Here is a 20,411-nt window from a genome sequence, read left to right as displayed (position 1 = left end):
AAAATAAAACAATACTGTTTTTGTGGAAAACTGAATTTGTGACTTGTAACGTAGCCTGAGTGGAAGATAAAATATTTCCACAAAAACTAACGCTATGGGACAAGTACTGGTAAAGTACATAAACAATTGGTTTTAAATAACTAAAGAAATATATATATATATATATATATATATATATATATATATATATATATATATATATGTGTGTGTGTGTGTGTGTGTGTAATAAATAAGCTGAAACAGAAGCATTAATACTATCAACTGAGTAAATCGCTTAATAGGCTATTTTAATTATGCAATGAAATAATACATAAAGTTCGTCGGATTATAATATATAAATTTCATTAAGGAAACAGGACATAAAATTTGACTTAAATAACTTTATAAACAATTTGATCACTCCAAAATAGATCCTACAACAAATATAAAAAATTAATAACTGTATTCATTGATTATCAGCACAAATATATTCAATATTCTATTAAAGTTATTTTATTTGATAATCTTCAATAATCTTCAGTCAACTTAAAAGGATAACTTTGAGATAAAAGAGTATTCAATTAGGAAAGTTAACATTTACCAATATTTTTCGCATATCACTACAACATCTTTCATAGCGAATATTACACTTTATACAATAAATATATGGTTTTGTTCCAAAACAAGCTAATAAGGAACCTTCGAAACAACTTTAAACACAATTCATTTATACTCAATACTCACAAGAATTTGACTAATACATACACTGTAGCCGTATTCACAAAATTCATGAAAAGCAGAATAGCATTTGCCACTAATAAACTTCAACATATTTTCGGATCAATCACAGAATATAGAATAAATCTTGAGATATTGGAAGAAATTGCTATATAACTCTACTATCCGTATAGCAATAACTTGAGCGTTGTTATCACAAAATTTCATACAAAACTTAACTTCCCGTAATAACATACAGATTCTTGCCTTTCACGTTTCTCTTCCACTTTCGGAATGAAATTGTTACAGAAAACATTTCGTCGATATTTGATAAATAATACATTACTCATGAATTTGTATATATTTCCATGTTTTCACTTCTGACTATGTATAACTTGTAGAAAACTAAAATGAAGATCCAGAGTCAGATACTGAACCTTGAGAATTTGACTGTCCACTTCTCTATCGTAGTCGTAATTATGAACATACGGACGGCTACGGACAAATCACAGCCTAGCGCACGAGTTCCAATTCTATCCACTATCACATGAGTAGTGCTATTTATACTATAAATTGACTGCCGATTTCCTCACCTTTTTAACTTCAATGAAATCGTTACACACATCCAGCAGTATATTTACAAACAAATGCAACGTATATTTTTTCCTAATTATGAATGTAAAAGTACAATAGTCATCTGTCAAAACAAAAATTAATAATTTAATTATCTATACCCAAGTAATAATAATATTCTAACTACAAAATAAAAATCCCCAAAACTAAAAATTCCCAAAATAAACCACCTAAATACAAACAAGAAATCCCAAGTCTAAACGTCAAACGTAATCTATAGTCTTAAAAGTCCAAGTACTAAATACATTCATAAACAAACATATAAATAACTAGAATCCTGAAATAACTATAGAAATCAAATTTTCCATAGATGTGTATAAATAAATGTACCAAAATTCACAAAAGTAAATCCCCACGTTAAGCGGGTTTTCATATCCAGGCTCCTAACTATGAAAACATTTACGATCATTCCAACCCCAATCATTTCACAGATTCAACCTGTTGTATATAAGTTATTAGGACGTAAAATTGAATGTAGTTTATACGAAAAAGACTTTTATGCATTGCAACACCTGTAACGCCTAAATATTCACCACAAACTTATAGTCGTATCGAAATAAACCAAAAAAAGTGGAGCAGGAAACTACTTTACACAAAAGTCTAAAGAAGCTCAGTGAAAACGTACAAACTGGTGGAGCGGTTTGGGTGAATAGTCTATCAATCATAAGTGTATGTGTTCAAACCCTGTAGGTATTATTCAATTTGTTTTTTTTTCTTAAAGGTGTGTTCATATTTTCATCAGAGGACTGAGAACATTTCTTTGAATAAATCTTTGGCAACTACTTTTCTCTCAAATTTGATTAGAAAGGAACATTATATGAATTGCAGATCTAAACTCCAAAGCTGAAAACAAAATATTAAGTATGTTCAATACTTCATTATTATCCTTTGATTTGTAATGAGTTGAGTTGATTTGATTTTGAGTTTAACGTCCCGTTCAGCAGCGAGGCTATATAAGACGTGGACCTACTGATTAACGTGGAATCCGAACCACATGAGCTCCCGCCGGGAATCGAACCCAGGCCTCCCACGCCAAAGGCGCTTACGCTAACCGCTTAGCCACGGAGGAGCTCTGATTTGTAATGAAAAACTAATTATAAGCATTGATAATTTCAGAAGATTCTCCCCGGGTAATGGTCAAGATATGAATGAGAGAAAACTGATAAAACATTATTAGTCCACTTTGAGCATGATCGAAAATATGGCCACGAAGGGGGAAATTTATGTCGACAAGGTCTCAAATTCTCAAACAGGTAATGCCCTGAAATCATCACTGTTTGAAAGGTTTCCTTAACAAATACCTAGGTAGAATCAGGGGCGGATCCAGGAGGGATCGGGGCGATCGCCCTCACCCCAGAAGAGGAAACTTTATATATAAGGTTTCTATTTATATATAAGGTTATATATAAAGGATAACTTTATAACTTTATATAAATACACAGGAAGCTACATAACTTTATAATTACTTCTTGTTAATTATTACGAATAATTACGACTACGATTTTGTTAACATAGTCTGAGTGGGGAGAATAAAATATTCCAACAAAAACTAACGCTATGGGACATGTACTGGCAAAGTATATACATAATTGGTATTAAAGAACTAAAGAAGTATATATATATATATATATATATATATATATATATATATATATATATATATATATATATATGTATACCAGCTGAATATACCCGTTCTTCGCATGGGGCCAGTACTTGAAGTCAACGCTTGTGGAAGTGTTACTATTCATTTCGGCGACCGCGAAAACTTTGGATGTGACACTAATATCGATCATTTTGGATTACTTTAAAATGTCTCGGTATCCCCCCTCCCCGCTGACTCCCGGCCGCATACAATTGTAGCTGAATTTGCAAGTCATCGCTAATGAAAGTCTCACCATTGATCTCATCGACTGCGAAAATTATGGAATTGACGCTAATATCGGTCATTCTGGATTATTTTTACATGCCTCAGTATTCCCCCTCTGACTCCCGGCCCACATACATATGTAGCTGAATTTGCAAATCATCGTTAATGGAAGTGTCACCATTGATCTCAGCGGCCGCGAAAACAATGGATTTGACTCTAATATCGGTCATTTTGGATTATTTTTACATGTCTCGGCATTTCGTGTCCCCTCCCTCCCCGCTGACTCCCGGCCTGCATACAATGGTAGTTGAATTTGCAAATCATCGCTAATGAAAGTGTCAGCATTGATCTCACCGACTCCGAAAATTATGGAACTGACGCTAAAATCGGTCATTTTGGATTATTTTTACATTTCTCAGTATTCCCCGCTGACTCCCGGCTTGCATACAATTGTAGCTGAATTTGCAAATCTTCGCTAATGGAAGTGTCACCATTGACCTCAATGACCTCGAAAACTATGGATTGGACACTAATATCGGTCATTTTAGATTACTTTTAAATTTTTCGGTATCCCCCCCCTCCCCGCTGACTCCCGGCTCGAATAAGGTGAATTTGGAAGTTAATGTGATCAGAGTTTCACCATTGATTTCAGCGACTGCGAGAACTATTAATTCGACACTAATATCGGAAATTTTCTACTACTTTTACTTAAACGCCCCCCTGAGACCCCCTTGTTCGAATTTTGAGAAAAACGTTTAACTCTGATCTGGAGCGTGAACCAAGGTATTTGTGACTAAAATTTGGTAACTCTCGGTCTATTTGTTGGTTCCCAAGCCGGTTCCGGTAAAAGCCCCCTGAGACCCCCTGGTTCGAAATTTAAAAAAGCGACTTCGTCTTGATCTGGGGCCTGGGCTAGGTACCCCTGACCAAATTTTGGTAACTCTCGGTCCACTCGTCTGGTTCCCAGGCCGCACACGGACAGACAGACAGACAAACACACAAACAAACTCTATTTTATTTATATTAGATAAAGAATTAATATACTGAATATCAGCTCTCCAACTTGAACGGCTTGTGAGATACTAAATTTTTCGCAAAAATTCGGACCCTCTTAGAATATGTAATATAATGAAATCGATACCGAATTTATGATAACTTCCTAGTTGAGATTGAGGCCTAAGTATATACCAAAAATCATTTCATTTGAGTTTGCAATTTGGATATGATGCTCATGCACACATAGTTACATTCAATTTTTTATATAATAATTCATATATTACACACGATTGAAACATTTTTCCCAGTAGTTAGCTCCTCTAAGAAATCACAGGCTGCGTCTCAAATAAGTCCTATTGCTATTATTACAGTTGCAAATATCAATATCTAAAATTGCCTGAAGTTCTTTTGTCAATAGAAACAAATGAAAAGAAAAAGGATGCCTTGAAAGAAGACAAATTCACCAGTGTTCAGAAGCTGTCTACAATGCACTGAGCAGAATGAGTCTGTGGGTCGTAATACGTTGTTAAGTCAGAGTGGGGGGGTTGTAGTGGGTCACGTTCTGTTGACCCGCGGCCCCCCGACCCGCTCCATCTCTGGACTGTACATACGGATAAAACAATCATATATATCTGATTTTACTGGACCTTCACTAATTTAAGATAATTTACAAAAAATGCAGGAAAGCAATTATTAATAACATATATAAAAATATAGAAATGTATTTTGAAGGAAAAAGTAATTGGTGTACTCAAGACTCGAACTCGACTTGCCTACTCAATAAGCAGACACCTTACCGACTTATCCACGGCACAACGTGCAATTTGTCGTTTCGAAGCTTTATTTCTAATGTGTGTGTTACGTAACACCGCTACCAGATGTCAGTAGTTCACCCATTTCGCTGTTACGAAATCACTCTTTTAACCCCCATTAATCCGATTTTTATATACCTACCTATCTCTCTTTCTCTCTGTATATATATATATATATATATATATATATATATATATATATATATATATATATATATATATATATATATATATATATTGAGAACAGTAAATAAGAGTATAGATTAAGTTATTCTTGATTTTAATCTACAGAACAAATGCTTTTAATGAAAACATGGGGCCTGTTGCCGTAGATGGCTAAAGGCCGTAAATAAAATTCAAACTTCAAGTGTAACTGGGGTAACTCCCGACAATGGCTGATTTAAGACGTTTGATAGAGCGGGTAATGGCTGGTTTATTAACACACTTACTATATCGTGTGTAGGTAAGTGGTTACAGCGTCTGACTGCTATGCTAAGGGTCCGGGGCTCGAGTCTCGGCCTGGTCTGAGTTACATTTTTTTCAAAGAGTTAAACACTATAAATGATGTTCGCGTTTGATGCTGAATGAAATTTATCCTATGAAGGGAGAAAAACCAGGACGGAGGCAGGAGGAAAGACGGATACTGTTTATCCTTAAGTGTTAAAATTTAATTTATTCCCATGTCTTTTGCTCTTTCCTTTCCCTCTTTCCTTCTTTTCTCATTTTGTTTAGCTCTCCATACTTTTTCGGTCTCTGCATGATGCGTATTATTGTTTTCGTTTCCTTTGCATTAATTCATATCTCTTTGATCTTAAAGTGAATGGAATTTCTGTAGATTTAACTCGTGGTTGTTTCTCTAAGTGATGCTCTCAGATAGTAATACTTTTTCCTCCAAATGGAGGAATATCCTGGCATATTATGTTTTCGGGCATGTATTTGCTGTCATGTTGGTTGTCCAACTATCAGACATCGAGTGAAACTATTCTGTTACTGGAAAAAGCTATCATTTCTTATGTATCCAACCTCCATTTTCTACTGTCGCTGACTGTACATACTACTAGAGAGTAGAAAACAAGCATTCATTCATTTTTATAGATGTCCAGTTCTATCTAAGCGGCCATTTTGTACAGGTGCGTAAGCTTAATTTATACTTTTCAAAGGTTTACGATATATGCTGTAGCTACCATTTGAAGGAGAGTTAAATGTACCACGTTTTGTGACCAGTTAAAACTACTAGACTCACATGTTTTTAAAAAATGTTGAAAGTTTAAGTCTAAAACGGCAAATTGTCATTTTTGAAATCTAAAATAAAAAGGTACTCACCTTAAAGTTTTTTTTATAGATATAAGATTCGTGGGTATACTACTTTCTAAAAGAAATTGGTATTTGAGAGTCTCATCCTTTTTTGTTATGCATCTTCAAACATTGCGATATTTTGAAAGTCGGTTATGTTTAACCTTAAAATATCTCAAAAGGGGCATATTTCAGAAATCTCATATTTTTACAATACAGTCATCATTTACGTAGTTACAAGTGGTTAAAAGGGAACATGGTGGCTCAGTCATAGAGTGCTTACCTCTGGTAGGTGAAGCCCCTGGTTTGATCCCCGACCATGTAAGTTTGTGGTGGACAACATCGTATTCGTGGATTTTCTCTTTTATTTCCATTTCCTCTCACATTATCATTTCACCAATTCTTCCAGCATTATGCACTTGTCTTCATCATCCATCTCCTCTAGCCTAGCTGGGATGTTATACTGAAAGAATTCATTTTATTTCCAGTGATTAAAATTTGATCATGATTAAGATTTGACTAAGATTTGACTAAAATTTGATCATGATTAAGATTTTGATCATCATTAAGATTTGACTAGTTTTTGAGTTCTGGTTTCATATATACGGCGAAAATCGGTTTATTAGTAATTAAAGTACGCCTAAACTTCTGCTTCGTACTACAACTAAAAACAATGGGCCTAATGCAGAGTTATTCTGACGTGTGATTAGTGCCATACTAAAGAGTTCAACTAATATGTTTCCTGCAGTAGTCAGGTCTTTATTATGACGCTAATCATACGGCAAAACGACTCCGCATAAAGCGGTATATGTCTTAGTTATTAAAACATATAATGCAGTTCAATTGTGCATGTTATTTTATTGTAATAATATTTTACTGCTGTAAACTAATTGTTAATCATCTTTTGAAGAATTTGGCGTGGAAGATCTGGGTTTGGTTCCAGACAGAACTCATAGGGTTTGGATTCCACGTCAAACTGTAGGTCCACGTCTCATATAGCATCGCTGCTGAAAGGGAAGCTAAACTAAATATCAAGTCAATCAATGTTTTGAAGGAAATAATTATTAAAATATTAACGCTGCTTGTCTTGCGTAACATATTATATTATTCAATTCATGAAATAGTAGTGACTATTTTATTAATAGGAGGTTCTACTTAGCTTATTGTTTAATCAAAATATAAAAAATGCATACAAAAAACACCTTCTTAAGGTCAGGGTGGCTAAAGATCCTGAGTCTGCTGCCTGTGTATCGAGGCTAGGATATATTCTGTTGACCGCAATTCTCCCAACAAGCCATAAAAGGAACATGTGTAGTGTTTTAGTCAGCCGTTGTTGCCATCACTTAAAGCTTTTAAATATTTGGAAGTTTGCTGATTATTTTTAGATCTACATATGGGACTGTACAGGAATTCTAGCACCTTTTGTCTAGCGGAACTAAATTAGGTACAGGCAACTAGACTCATAAAAGGGAGATAAGGTGGCAAGACTTTTCCCTCAGAGTTTAAGAGTTTCCATATATATATATATATATATATATATATATATATATATATATATATATATATATATATATATATATATATATATGGAGAGAGAGAGAATTCAAGACTTTGAAGCAAAAACCCGTTAAGTCCAAAAAGTGAAAGTGTGAAGGGGGTACTTTCACAAAGGATTCTCTTTGTCCGATTTTCTTCAAATTTAGCACATATATACTAGACCGAAAATAAATCGACACGTATTTTTTTGTTTCTTTCGGAAAATAGGTTAAGGGGGCAAATGACCCCTTTTCAAAAAAAGGGTCCCCTTGACTAAAAGGGCCACATTAAAGAAACGAAACTCTCCCGATGGAAAGATCACTTCAAAGTAAGAGATACGGGTTTTGTCGTTTTTGCGAGAAAAGAGTTTCAGGGGCAATGGCTCTCTTCGACATGACATAGGACTAGAGATGCAAAAAAGCCGGCTTTTTTGAATCGATGGTTTTTTTCACATAAAAAGCCGGCTTTTTTGGGAAAAAAACGAGAATTTTGGAAATTTTGGCTTTTTTCAACTTCATGATTTTTCTATCTAAATAGCTTTCTTATAGTATATTCTATAGTTAGATAAGAATTCCATGACCTGAATGTGATATTTCGCTCTGAAATTCACCATCAAGATAGATGGAGCACGTGTTTTACGAATTAAAGCTAACATGAAGAACGTAGTATTTGAGGGTAATTTTAGAGGCTATTTAACTTTATTTTAACTTTTGAGTTATCGACATCTCTTTTCTTCTCTAGTTTGTCATCCGTGTTTCATTTCTAAGAGCTTTTAGTACTCTAGCTTCTAGCGCAAAAGTTAAACTTGCCCGTTTTTCTATTTATCTGTCAAAGCGTACGTTTTTCAATATATCCGTCAAGCCGTACTTCCATATTTCTGTTATACTGTAGCTGTGAAGTGATTTAGCAATAATTTTCCAGACACAACCTTGAATACCAATTTATACAAATAATCAGTAGCGGATTTAGAAAAGTACTTTAGGAGGGTTTTTTCTGATTGTTTCGTTTCCTAAAAAGTCCTAATTTTATTTGGGAAGTGCTTGAAGTTTATGAGTACAGGCATAATATTTCGTTTCGTTTATATGTTTAGCAATAATCTTCCGGATACAACTTTAAAAATCATTTTATACTGAGAATCAGTGGCGGATTTAGAAAAGTATTTTGGGAAGGGTTTCTTACTAATGTTTAGTTTTTTTAAACATTCGTAATTTTTATTTGACGGGAGCTTAAAGTTTATGAGTAAAGGCATAAATAATAGATATTTCGTTTCTTGCAGACATTCCGTAACTTTGGGGAACGGGCTACAGTCCGAAAGACCGCCCACCTAACCTTCGCAAAACCGTCACTGCTGGTAATTAGTAATAATAACGATTTAAAAACAATAAGAAAGGAAGTCGCCCAACTCACAGTACACGCACTATTTCTACATTCACAGATGGTCGAATGCTGGTTGAATCCCGGACTTCCCGATAGAAGCGCAAAAACTAATCACTCAGTCATGTTTGTTGTGGAGTTGTATTTAGCTTAACTTAAATATATTCCGTAGTTTTTTTTTGGGGGGGGGGGAGTTCCGTAATGATATGTTGAATCCCTCTTGTTAAAAATTCAGAAAACTTGAGGATTGGGTAAACTGTGATGGTGGTTCTATAAAACTTAACTGTAGAATTTCAAAAATATACAGAACCAAAAGCTCTAGATGTGCAGCCTTTAAGTGTATCATATAAATCTAAGTATTTCTCATATGTTTTATTTTAATTTTATTTTGTTTCAAAAAGAGGGTATGGAATATTTTGAAGTAAAAATACTACATACTATTTTGCTAGTTATTTGTGTATTCTTTAAAAAGAAGTGTTTACTTTTAGGGTTGGCTGGTTTACATCAACTTTTTTTTTAATAACTGGTTTAAACCACAAAAATAAAAAGAATGAAAAATGCGAATCGTGTGAACTTCATGGTAACGTTTCCAGATATCAAACCACTTGCAATAGTTTTATTTCCCTTTCACCTTTTAATCAAGGTGTCCCATGTTCAATTCTCGGTCGAACCACAAACCTTCTTTCATGCGTAACCCAAGTAGCGGTTCGGATGTCAGTTTAAGCGAAAGTCTTCTCCTTGATAACCTCGGTATTTCGTAAGGATGTTAAGCCTAAATATACGAAACAAACCAAATTGTATATTTCTGCATGCCTAAATGAGTGTTGTTTTATAAAGAAGCCAATATTGCTTAAATATATTGATAGAAATTGGCAAAATTTATCGATTGCCTACGTAGCTTCCAACATTAGCTTGGATTGGACTTTCAATGATATCTACGTACCGGTACTAAATTTGTAATTTAATACCTCAGTTTTAGCGTACTGATTACGGTACGTTGACCTTTAAATTTTACATGCAAAGCAATAACAGGATTTTCCCGTTATTGTCTTACATTTCAAGTAATGACGGGATTTTCCCAATGGCTAGGGCGGGAGATTCTCAACTTAAGAAATTTACTGACCGCACTTCTTTAAGCTTATGGGAGTTCTTCCGGCATAACTCCGCTGTTGCATAATAACATCAAGGCGAAACAAACTTATTTCTGTGAATATGTAATATAAATACATAAAGCAAAAAATCTAATCAAAAAAGCCTGGTTTAAACCAAAAAAGCCTGGTTTAAACATCCTCCAAAAAAACGGGTTTTTGGCATTTTCAAAAACAACCACGGTTCTTGCCAACTCTGCTTACTTTTGTATGTAGGAGGTTAAAAAATTCTTATTATATACATTGGTTAATCCTGTGGAATTCATAATGTAAATATGTTGAAGAAAAATTGTTTGAAATATTTTTTCGAAATTCATAGTTTATTTTCGATGTTTTATATTATTATCAGCATCAACCACTAATTAAATGATTTTTTGTGTTATAGAGAAGCGATACAAAGTCTGTTTTATCAATTTAAAGCAGTATTTTGAAAAAAGCCCAAAATTTCCCAAGCAAAAAAGCAAAGCAGAAAAAACCGAGTTTTTTTTCCAAAAAAGCCGTTTTTTTTCCGAGCCCTTGCATCTCTACATAGGACTCCACACAATCCTTACGGAAATTAGATTTCGGTGGAATTGCTTGAAATCATGATATGTTGTACATGTTGTGTACCTGAGAAAAAGTCTCAATGGGAACAACCAACAATCACTGACCATTTGCCCACTACAGGGCCACTTTTTTGAAATTAGCTGAAGATACTGATATTCTGGATTTCGATGAAAATGACTGAAACTGTGATATGTTGTAGATACGTATTGTGATCCAGAGAAAAAGTCTCAATTTGTACAATCATCCATCACCGACCATTTGGCCACTGCAGAGCTTTTTTTTTTTTTTAAAAAAAAAAAAAAGAGCTGAAGGTAACGGTATTCTGAATTTCGATGGAATTGCTTGAAACTGCGATATGTTGTAGATATTGTGATCCTGAGAAAACGTCTTAATGGGAAAACCCACCAATTACTGACCAGTAGAGGCCACTTTTTTGAAAGCAGCCGAGCTGAAGATAGTGATATGCTGGATTTCGGTCAAAATGACAGAAACCGTGGTTGTAGATATTGTCATCCTGAGAAAAAATCTTAATGGATACAACCACAAGTCACTAATCGTTTGGTCACCACAGGGTTACTTTCTTGAAAGCAGCCAAGTATAACGATGTTCTGAATTTCTGTAAGAATGAGTACATTTGTGATATGTTGTAGATCTTCTCATCGTGAGAGAAAATCTTAATGGACACAACCATCAATTGTTGACTGTATGGCCACTACAGGTCTAGATTTTTGAAAACAGCCGGATATAACGATATTTTTGATTACGGTGTAAATGAATGAAACTGTGATACGTTGTAGATGTCATGATCCTAAGAAAAATTGTCTAGTGTTTTCCATGGTCTAGTGTTCTACATCGGGAGTCCAGCAGCAGAAGGGTAGTTGGATGTACTAGTTCCCCCTTCCCCTCAGCATTTGGGGGAGGGAGACTTTCCCTCCAAAGGATCTACAAGCATAAAAAGTGGTATCAATAAACATAAGTAAACATCCTAACTAATGACACCCCTATGTATGGCCATTCTTGCGCACGACAAATAACAGTGTTGCCAACTCAGAGAAAATGTATTTGTTATTTCAAATTTTTGAATTATTTCTTCTTCTTCTTTTACGGGTTGGGCACGAAGGGCACAAAAGTTACCTCCTTGAAATCTGTGTCCCATAAGCTTCCAAATAAGGTATGTCTTATATCTCTGTGACAAATAGGGACATCAGGGTTGACCAAAATATTTCGAAAAATATGTACAGGCTGATTCTCGTAGGAAACACAATCGAAATTTTTTCACTTGGTATTGAACTTTCGCCATTCATTCTTTTACATGATTGTACCCAATGTCTGGCGTCCACAGAAAATATTTTTCCTGCGTACGACAAGTAACAGTGTTGCCAGCTTTTGACAAATTTCCAAAAACAAAAAATCTCATTTTCTTCAAAATTTTCGTCTTCTTCTTCTACAAGTTTGGCACGAGGGACACAAAGGTTAGTTCGTTGGAATCTGTGTTTCATAACCTTTACAACGAGGTATAGTTCATGTTCCTGTGACAATTAGAAGGGGTACTAGGGCGGCCAACGTAAAGGTCTACGATTTTCTTGAAATCCCTATCCGTCCTGTAAAAAAGTGGCTCTATAGTGGCCAAACGGTCAGTGATGGATGGTTGTACAAATTGAGACTTTTTCTTAGGATCACAATACCTACAACATATCACATTTTCATTCATTTTCATCTAAATCCAGAATATCACTATCTTCTGACTGCTTTCAAAAAAGTGGCCCTGTAGTAGTTAAACGGCCAGTGATTGGTGGTTATGTCCGTTAAGACTTTTTTCAGGATCAAAATATCACGGTTTCAGTCACTTTTACTGAAATCCAGAATATAATTATCTTCCGCTGTTTTCAAAAAAGTGGCCCTGTAGTGGGCAAATGGTCAGTGATTGTTGGTTGTTCCCATTGAGACTTTTTCTCAGCTACACAATATTTACAACATATCACGATTTCAAGCAATTCCACCAAAATCTAATTTCCGTAAGGATTGTGCGGGGTTATTTGTCATGTCGAAGATAGTCATTGTCCCCCGAAACTCTTTTCTCGCAAAAACGACAAAACCCGTATCTCTTACTTTGAAGTGATCTTTCCATCGGGAGAGTTTAGTTTCTTCAATGTGGCCCTTTTAGTCAAGGGGATCCTTTTTTGAAAAGGGGCCCTTTGTCCCCTTAACCTATTTTCCGAAAGAAACAAAAAGGAAAAACGTGTCGATGTATGTTCGGTCTAGTATATATGTGCTAAGTTTGAAAAAAATAGTCGGATAACGAGAAACCCTTGTGAGGCTATCTCTTTTACACTTTCACTTTTTGGACTTAACGGGTTTTCGCCCCAAAGTCTTCAATTATGGTCAACTGAAGATGTCTTAGTATCAATATAAAGGCAGTCGGCTGAGAACTGTATCGCCACGCCGACTTTAAAGAAGATGTTTTTATTTACATTCTTTTGCATTTTCCTTAAGCAGTGAGCTAAATAGAACCTTTTATTAATAAAATTGTTTCGACTATTTTATGAATTGATTAAGCTCAAAACTTTATAAGATAAAACTGCTTCTAATTTTTAAAAATAATTATGTCCTTCAAAACATGACTATAATATAATAATCAAAATATAATTCCAACAAAACAACATATACAATTGAAGTGAATGTTTTAATACCTAATATATAAAGTTCAGTTGTGGAATGAATTATCAGTTTGTACTATAGTTGCTAATAAACCGAATTTTGCCACATAAAAAACTGCAACTCAAAAATTGTCAGGTCTCAGTGATCAAATTTGAACTACTAGTTGCTACGTAAATAGCAATTGTCTTATGGAAATTTAAGATTTTTCAAGTGTGTCCCTTCTGAGATATTTCGAGTTAAATCTAGGAGCCGGTTTTTTAAAAATTGCAATGCTTGAAAAACCGTAATATAAAAAGATAACACTTGCAGGTATCGAACTCGTAACAAAGAGTCTTAGTTTTATAATTGAAGTTTAAATTTTAAAAATGATGCTTTGCGTTTTTTAAACTTTAGCCTTCAGGCATTTTTAAAGGTATTTGTTGTCTAGTAGGCTTAAATGTGCACTGGCCATAAAATATGTTACGTTTAATTATCTTTCAAATTGTTTTGTTTGAAATCGATAGTTTCAAAAATAACAACAGCATTTATCGGAAATCTTTGAAAAGTACAAAATAGGCTAATACGTTTGTGCAAAACAGTCACTCAAACAAAAGCTGAACATCTAAAATTGAATGAGTGTTTGGTTTCAGCTCTGCAACTTTGTGTACAAAAATAAAAAATAATCAATTTTTTCAGCAACCTTATAATCTGAAGTTGAGTGATTTCAAATGGATTGACCCTTCAGTAGCTTTCATACTACAAAGTACCTAGAATAAAGTATTTTTTCATTTATTGTGGAAATCCAAACCACTTTCAAATTTAATATTTGGGCTCAAGTGATAAGAGTACATTATTTACTTATAAGGACAAAACGAACAGTTGTCTTTGGAGAATAGCTTTAAGGAATGGGAAAATTAAGCAAATGGTTCCTCAAAATTGCCTGTGTGTGGCTTTAGAGGCTGCAAGTCACGTGATAAAGCTTGAATTCTTCTTGTGGAATCCTGGGAACAGATCCTCTCTTGTGGAGCAGCCAGGGATTTCCCTTGTCAATACTAACTCCCTCCAAAAGGAACAAATTCCCTAATGATCTTTGGCGTCCCTGAGGCTTTTACATTACGAGAACGCTAGGAATCAAGGATTTTCTTTCAATGTGTGTGTTCTGCCCTTTTCTGGCCACAAATAACTTGTCGCACTCGTAACCGTAAAACAGAGCAAAACTTTAATCCAAACCAGTTCCACAACTTCCTGAGTTTTAAGACACCGAAGCCACGTTTGCAATCATTTCTATAATGCCCTGGTTAGTGTGAAGTTCTTATCTCATCTTTCAAGTCTGTCGGTGGAAGCCATCTACCGACGCCCGTTAAAAGCACATCACTGGTTCTTATTAAAGCTAACGTCCTAGAATGATCACTTGTGTTAAGGGCAAATATATTCTTAATGGTGACTAAAGTAAGAACGTATTTGTATCTCTAAAATAAAATTTTAAAATTAAGAATCGGATGTATTTGTAGGTAGTAAATTATCTGTTCTATATTCATTGTTCACATTGGAAATGATTTGTATATTAGATGTCTAAAGCGTTAGATAAATCTGATACTAAGCCCGGTATTCCTTAAGTTCAGAATTCCTTTGAAACTTCATTCAATTGAACACAAGCATGCATTGCTTCTTTGCTCCTTAACCTCAAATGAAAGAACAGGCAAAGAACCTGTTCAGCACCATTTCTCAAATATTACAGAAGAACGATCATTCATTTACATCCATTGTATGGATATTTTTCTTCAAATACCTAACGAGTTTTCGCATTATTCGCCTTTATCATAACAGGTTGCTAAGCTTCAAGAATTCCTGTATATTTTATTTTTAAAATATCCGAAAACCAAACAAATGAACGTAGTAGGTTGTCACCTTAGACCCTAAATATTTATACTGACTGTGTGAGAGTGTGATGCTAAGCTTGAGCTTCGTTAAAGAAACCTCCTATAGTTTCTGCATTTTCTTGAGGTTAAATAGATTATGTTTCTCAATTAATTATTAAATGTTTTAGCCTATGAAAAATGCAAATAGTTGATGTAGAAATTTTTGTACCATTTGTATTTCTCCCTGATGTAATTAAATAAAATCTAAGCAATTGTGAGGTTAGCTGAATTAAGCAATACCTATGAAGAAGTTTTCTGCTTATTCCATTTGTAATTTAGTTGCAAAAATACACAACATTGAAATAATTGTAAAATCTTCCTGACTGACAATAGACGGAAATTACAAGATTAAATATTGAACCAAGCCACCTAAATCATAATAGCAATAATAATAATAATAATAATAATAATAATAATAATAATACCATTTCAAAATCAATCACTGATGTATCTATCTATGTATCTAAACTTGCACTTCGTGTACGTACACAGAGAAATAGATTATCAACGATGTTCACAAATTGTGAATGACAAATTTAGTTTGATTTATTTGTAACGATATAAAGGATTTTAAGAATAATATTGGCTAGAAACACATTGGATAATATTGACTAGGATTTTAAGAATAATATTGGTGTAAAACGTGAAGAAACGCATTTAATAGCCTAACGAACAGTAAATAAATAAATAAATAAATAAATAAATAAATAAAAGTAAAAAATAAAAATAAATAAATATGAAGACCATATTCTGATGTTGAAGCGGATTGGAGGAGATCCGAATAGGATGCGAAAGGGTTAAGACATATTGTAAGTGAATTTCTTTAATGATTTCGCTTGCTCCTTTAAAACAACGAAGAATACAGTAATGTAGATTGGTAGAACTAGTGATGATTTCAGACTATTTCCCTCAGAGGGATTTCAATGAGCAGAGAGTTAAAATAGTACTGCGAGAATACTGATAACCCTAATTGAGTGCATCGGAGATTTGCCCAGGGGGGAATTTCAAATCACCGGATGGCCTCCACTTCCTGAAATCATTTAACGACTCTTTAAGCACCGAAGCTATATTAGATGGAACCTACTGTTTTAAACTGGGATTTGTATCACTTCCTGGGTTTGTACGGGGATCCCATAAAGTCTTGCAGAAATGTAGAACTCTATAACTTGGAAACCGTTATGTTTAATTGTATAATTTTTGGGGGCTGGAAGAAGGGAAGTTTAAAGTTTTGTTCTGGTCACAATGCTCGATGCTGGCCACAATGCTCGATGACGTTTGCGCTGGTAATCACGTGACTTAAAATGGCGTCTATTAAAGAAAAGGCACGATGTGTTTCGTGGTTTGCGGAATTAAAATCTTGCATTTCAGTGCGGAGAAAGTTTCAAAAAACGTATGGGAAAACCCCCCCAGCAGAAACAAGTATGAAGAGGTGGTACGAGAAGTTCAAAGAAACTGGAAGTGTGTCAGATTTACCACACAGTGGAAGGCCAGGAACGAGTGACGATGTGATTCACACGTTGCAGGACAGCGTAGTCAGGAGTCCAATGAAGTCGGTTATACGTAGGTCATTGGAACTGGGGATACCGAAGTCAACGTTACACAAGACCGTACGCAAGAATTTGAAGGTCCGGCCCTATAAGTTAAAATTTGTTCATGAGCTGGTAGAGGAAGACTGTGACACGAGAATGGAATTCTGTGAGTCAATGCTTACCCGCTTAAGAAGATGGTGACCTTCTGTCTCGATTTCTGTTTTCAGATGAAGCCACATTTCATGTGTCGGGAAAAGTGAACAGGCACAACTGCCGAATTTGGGGGTGGAAAATCCACGTGAATTCGAGGAGCACAAGCGGGGTAGTCCCAAAGTCAATGTGTGGTGTGTTGTTTCAATGGACCACATTATCGGCCCCTTTTTTTTCGAGGAAGAGACGGTAAATGGTAACAATTATCTGAACATGCTACATACATTCCTTTTGCCAGAACTTACTAGGTTAGGTATCCTTAATGAGGTCCACATGCAACAGGATGAGGCACCGCCACACTATGCCCTTCAAGTTCGAGAGTTTCTTAACGAAGAATTTAAGGTGAGATGGATTGGCCGAAGAGGACCCACATCTTGGTCTGCAAGATCACCAGATTTGTCGCCTTGTGATTACTCGCTGTGGGGACACTTGAAGACCAAGGTATATTCGCAGAAGTCAGCTAATCTGCACGATCTCAAGAACAAAATAACTGATGTGATTTTGAACATTCTAGACGAGCACCGCCAACACACAATTCTTGGTTTCCCAAAAAGATTGCAAGAGTGTTTGGACGTGAATGGTGCACAATTGGAGGTTTGGTGATGAACCTTAACTAGCTGAAACAAAACTTTGAGCCTTTCTGCAAGTAGACCAATTGTTAATACATTACGTAGTTTCCAAGTTATATAGTTTTGCTTTCCTGCAGGACTTTATGGACTCCCTGTATTCAATGAAAGTATCCAATTGGAAACCGAACTCGGAGCTAACTACTAATATTGCACGTTATACAAACTGGTTTTGCCGTTTAAATGCTCTCAGCACTGCATATCTGCTGAGTGCAAATCAGCAAGAAAGGCAAGTCACGACATGTCTTTCGTTTCTTTCCCGATACAAAAGTAATTAGAACTTGGCACATATTGCCATTGGCAATGAGAAGTTGGTTACGTACAAGAACACAAAGCATTGAAACACTGTGCCGCGTCTCGAAACAAACACCATCCATACCCAAAGCATGCTTCATCCCCTGAAAGTTTTGTTTAAGGCTGTGATGGAGTACCAAAGAAATAATTCATTGGGAGATTCTGATTGCTAATAATACTTTTAATGTTTTTCCAGATGGACGGTCTGCGAGCAGCCTTGCGATTGAAGCGGCCAAGTCTTATCAATTGCCAAGCAGTCACTCATATGCTGCTGTTGTCACAAGTCAAAAAATAGTGGACTTTGGTTGTAGGTTTCTTCACCCGTCTTATTCTTTTGACTTGGCTCTTACAGTCTATCACCTATTTCATGTGTTGAAGAATTCCTTTAATCGTGAAACCTTTTATGGAGCGGAGAATGTGAAAACTGTCTTACAACAATTCTACAATTGTAATCCACAGAACCCTTCTACTAACAAGACGTCATCGATTACAGTCCTAAATGAGTTCCAATGTGTGATACTCGCACGCACTTTTATTTGCGTACAAAACAAGTAAAATACACATAATGGTAAAAAATCTTCTATTTGATTTTCAAGGTTTCTGTCTAAGGTAAACTTTTTATTGCTATTTAAACAATGTTTATTACGCTTTTATTATGCTCAACAAATTAATTTCGAGCGTTGACATATAATTAGCGAAACGAAAGTCTCCACAACATAATATTTTCTCCGCTCGTATAGAAGATTAACATTTACCACCATGCCAAATGTGATTCCGACCGTGTGAGTTCAATTGAACTTGTGTCATATAGTGTTATTGACTTTTCAGAAGAAAAACAAATGAAGGACGTAAGGGTTACTATAGAAGTTTTCAACCGCTGCTTACTGTTATGTGACCCACATTACTTATTAGCAATCATGGTTGCATATCACTTAAGGCGCTACAAGTTTCTTTGTGAAGACTCATTGCATGAGCGCAAGTTGTTTTCTTAGTCTAGTTAAGTAGTACTACTACACCAAAGTAACCAGAGTAAATGAAAGTTGCATGACTAATGACTTAGCAGCCATTTTGGGGATGTCTGCAGATTGTTTTCTTCATCTTGGTTCACTAATCGTCTGTTTCAGCATTCGTCATTGGCTAATTCATCGTCAATTGGAGAATGAGTTGGCATTACTCGAACAACATCCATTTACTATGAAGTTAACCAGGGCATGTGACTAGTTGTTTTTCCCTGTAGTTCAAAAGCAAAAATGGAAGTTTGCTAATTAAGTGAATGATTGAAAGGATAAAGAATCAGAATTATGTATGAGCCATACAGGAATTAAATAATTATGGGTTCATTACACACATATTGACTTACACACATCGCTATTCATCAGAAAAATACAACATCCAGGTTGTTTGTCGTAACGAAATGTCATTCACAGACGCTTTGTTTGTGAATATATATATATATATGAAAGTGATCATGTTTATAACTTAATAACTCTTGAACCCCCCGACCGACCTCGATCAAATTTTCAACATAGATGTTGTTTGGGCCTGTAATGGTTTTTATCATTTCACTTTGACGGTGCAACGTAGAGGAGGGGATATATATAAAATGATCGAAAATTACCGATATTAGTGTCAAATCCATAGTTTTCGGGGTCACTGAAGTGAACAGTGAGACTTCCGATACCGTTTAAATCCAAATTCACCCCGCAACTTGGAGGAGGGGAGATATAAGAAAATGATCGACTTCAGTAATAGTAAAAAGTGACTGACTAACGGAACATATTACATTTTCTTCTTATTTTAACTTAGCGAAGCCGGCGATTGACGCTAGTAAAGGAGATAAAAGTGGTTCTTCAGGTTTTAGTTTATTTGACACTGATTGATGTATTGGATAATGGGATTAAAATTATAGTTCAAGAAATCAATGATATGGTATTTCTTTCTTTCTTTCATTCTTCTTTATTTCCTCTTATTCAATTTCCTTTTTCAACAAGAAAGCACATGTATCCCATTCGGGAGCCAAACTCGGATAGTTTGCTACACCAAAGCGAAAAAGTAAAGCTCTTTACCAGTGTGAGCTGGAGAATTGATAGTGGATTAAAATGATGATATCGGAAAACTACAAAGTATTTAAATTGTAACAAGGGAAATAAATCTTCGGTTTCGTGTCATAAGTTATGTAAAACAACGAATATTGAAAAAGAATTTACGATACATTTGCAAAAAGACAGCGACGAAGGACGTAAAGTTACAGTTATTATTTTAGTAACAGACTGTTGGGTTCAGTGCACTTAG

This window comes from Thermobia domestica, chromosome 7 (genome assembly GCF_964235325.1).
Source record: "Thermobia domestica chromosome 7, izTheDome1.hap1.1, whole genome shotgun sequence".
In the NCBI taxonomy this organism is placed as follows: Eukaryota; Metazoa; Arthropoda; class Insecta; order Zygentoma; family Lepismatidae; genus Thermobia; species Thermobia domestica.
This window is presented reverse-complemented; position numbering follows the sequence as displayed.